The sequence below is a fragment of the Scylla paramamosain genome, chromosome 33 (genome assembly GCF_035594125.1).
Source record: "Scylla paramamosain isolate STU-SP2022 chromosome 33, ASM3559412v1, whole genome shotgun sequence".
Classification (NCBI taxonomy): domain Eukaryota; kingdom Metazoa; phylum Arthropoda; class Malacostraca; order Decapoda; family Portunidae; genus Scylla; species Scylla paramamosain.
Genome location: NC_087183.1, coordinates 11,132,368 through 11,134,867, shown reverse-complemented (window position 1 = coordinate 11,134,867; position 2,500 = coordinate 11,132,368). Strand labels below are relative to the sequence as shown.

The 2,500-nt window shown below is 39.0% G+C and overlaps 1 protein-coding gene across 1 annotated transcript in view; it reads left to right on the top strand.

Annotated features, from left to right (window-relative positions):
• LOC135089689 (NADPH oxidase 5-like) overlaps positions 1-2,500 on the top strand; it is a 34,378-nt gene that overhangs the window by 11,133 nt on the left and 20,745 nt on the right. The window lies entirely within an intron of this gene.

Genomic DNA, 2,500 nt, shown 5'->3' with positions numbered 1-2,500 from the left:
AGACTTACAAAATATTACCAAATCCATTTACAAACACACGAACACACAGGCAACTAATCACCTTTTACCTGCAAATTAACAGGTGTTCTTGGTATGTGTTCCTTCAATCTGATCTTACGTAAAACTCTCACTGATAGAAAACAAGCACCTCCTCGAAAAACAGATGTTACGTAACCAATTCTAACTACTATTCTTTATATACTCGTATCTTTATCCGTCTCCCTTTAATTAATAGCTATAAAAACACATAAAAACACTGAGAATCATATTACCGTACCTCACTTCACGTTACCTTACTGTACTTACCTTATTTTATCTTACTTTCCCTTCCTTTCCCTTCCTTTCCCTTCCCTTCCCTTCCCTTCCCTTCCTTTCCTTGTCTTTCCTTTCGTTTCATTTCCTTTCCCTTTACGTCACGTCCCTTCACTTAACTCCCTTCCCCTTTCCGTCTCCTCCTTACCCTTCCCTTCTCTATCCTTCAGTCCCCTCTCCTCCCCTCTTGTTTCCTTCCCATCCTTTGCTTCCTCTCCTTACTCTTCCTTTCCTAACCCTACCCTACCAAAACCCAAGCCTACCATACACTCCGTAACCTTATCTTACCCTCCCCTTTCTCTCCTATCCTTTCCTTCCTCTCTCTTTCCCTTTCTCTTAGTATTTAATTAAACTGAGTCCTAACTTACCTTCTTCATCGCCTTTCTTATTACCCTCGTCTCTCTCAGTCATGCCAAGTGGTGTCGCCTTCACTCTCGTCTTCACCTCCTCCACAAGCCTTGCCTCGTCTCCCGCTGCTAATGACTTGCTGCGGGAGGAGGCGGGAAGAGGCGGGAGATGTGATTAACGTTATTGGCTTTATGTAAGGGAGGAGAGAGAGAGAGAGAGAGAGAGAGAGAGAGAGAGAGAGAGAGAGAGAGAGGAGAGAGAGAGAGAGAGAGAGAGAGAGAGAGAGATTCTGACACGGATCTGTATTTTTTTTATCTATTTTCAGGCTTAATTTATTTTTTGTACTTATTTATTGTATTTTTTTCAGCTAATAGACAGTATTTTTTTTCTTTTCCTTTTAGGCTTTTACTGTATTTTTAGATTAGTTTATTGATAAATAGTATTCTTAGGCCTATTGCATTTTTATAAGTTTACAGTATCTAGTACTTTTTTTTTCACTTTATTTTTTTTTTATTCATAAACCTACTGTATTTTTTTTATCGATAGGCCTACTTTCTTTTATTCAATAGTCCACCTTTATCTTAGGCCTCCTCTACAGGTTTCTAGGCCTAATTACGTACAGGTTCTGCAGGTGCACATGTGTGGGGAAGGTTGAGAAGTCCTTGGAGGGAACGATCAATGCCAAGTTATGTTTTTTCTTTCTTTTTTTTTTCTTTTTTCTTTTTTTTTTTATCTCCAACTCATGCAAGACCTGTATTCCTCCTCCTCTCCCTCGCATTCCTCTCCTCTCCTCTTCCTTCTCTCCCTTCACCCTTGTGTCCTTCCCTTTCTCCTCCGCCTCCGCCTCCTCCTCCTCCTCCTCCTCCTCCTCCTCCTCCTCCTCCTCCTCCTCCTCCTCCTCCTCCTCCGCCTCCTCCTCCTTGCTTCCTCTTCAAACCTGTCCTCTAATTATGTTTCTTTATTTTTTCTTATGCTTTACGTCTCTTCTTCTCTTCCTATCTCTTTTCTTTCTTCGTTTTTCTCTCTTTCTCCTATATTTTCTCTGTAAATCGCATGTCTGTTCTTTCTTTTCTTTTCTTTTCTTTCTTTTATTTTTCTGCCTTCACTTTCCTCTCTCTCTCTCTCTCTCTCTCTCTCTCTCTCTCTCTCTCTCTCTCTCTCTCTCTATTTAACTTTTTTTTTCCTCAATTATTCTTCTTTCCTTCCTTCTCCACCTCTTACTTTATTTTTTCTCTTGTCTCCATTCTCTCCTTTTCCCTTTTTTTATTAAGTTATATTTCTTCTTTATCTCCTCTATCATTCCCTTTTTTTCTCACTTTTATCTCTTATTCACTTTTCCCTGCTTCTCTCCCTTCATTACTCTTTCGCCAACTGTTTTTCTTATTTACTTCTGTTTATCATATTTTTTTTTTTTTTCATTTCTTGTATCTTCCTTGTTTTTTATCTTTCCTTACATATTTTTTTCCCTTTACGTACTTTATCATCCTTTCTGTAATCATTCCTAACTAATTATTATTCTTTGAGCTCTCCTTTTTTTTATCTGTTTCCTCTTTCCTTCCTCTTCTCTCGCCCTTACATTGTATACATTTAACTGCTTCTCCCATTTTTTTTCACTCATATTTTATCTTTCATTTCTTCCTCATTCCCTTCTTTCTCGTCTCTTTTCCCCCTCTTCCTTCTACTCGCACCTTTTTAATTTCTTTTCCTCCCTTTTTTTTTCCATCTATATTTCCTCATCTTTCCTTTACTCCTCATCTCCCCCTTACTCCTGTTTTGTTTCACACCTTTCCTCTCTTCTTCACCTCATTCCCTTCCTCCTCGCATCCTCTCCACCCCTTAC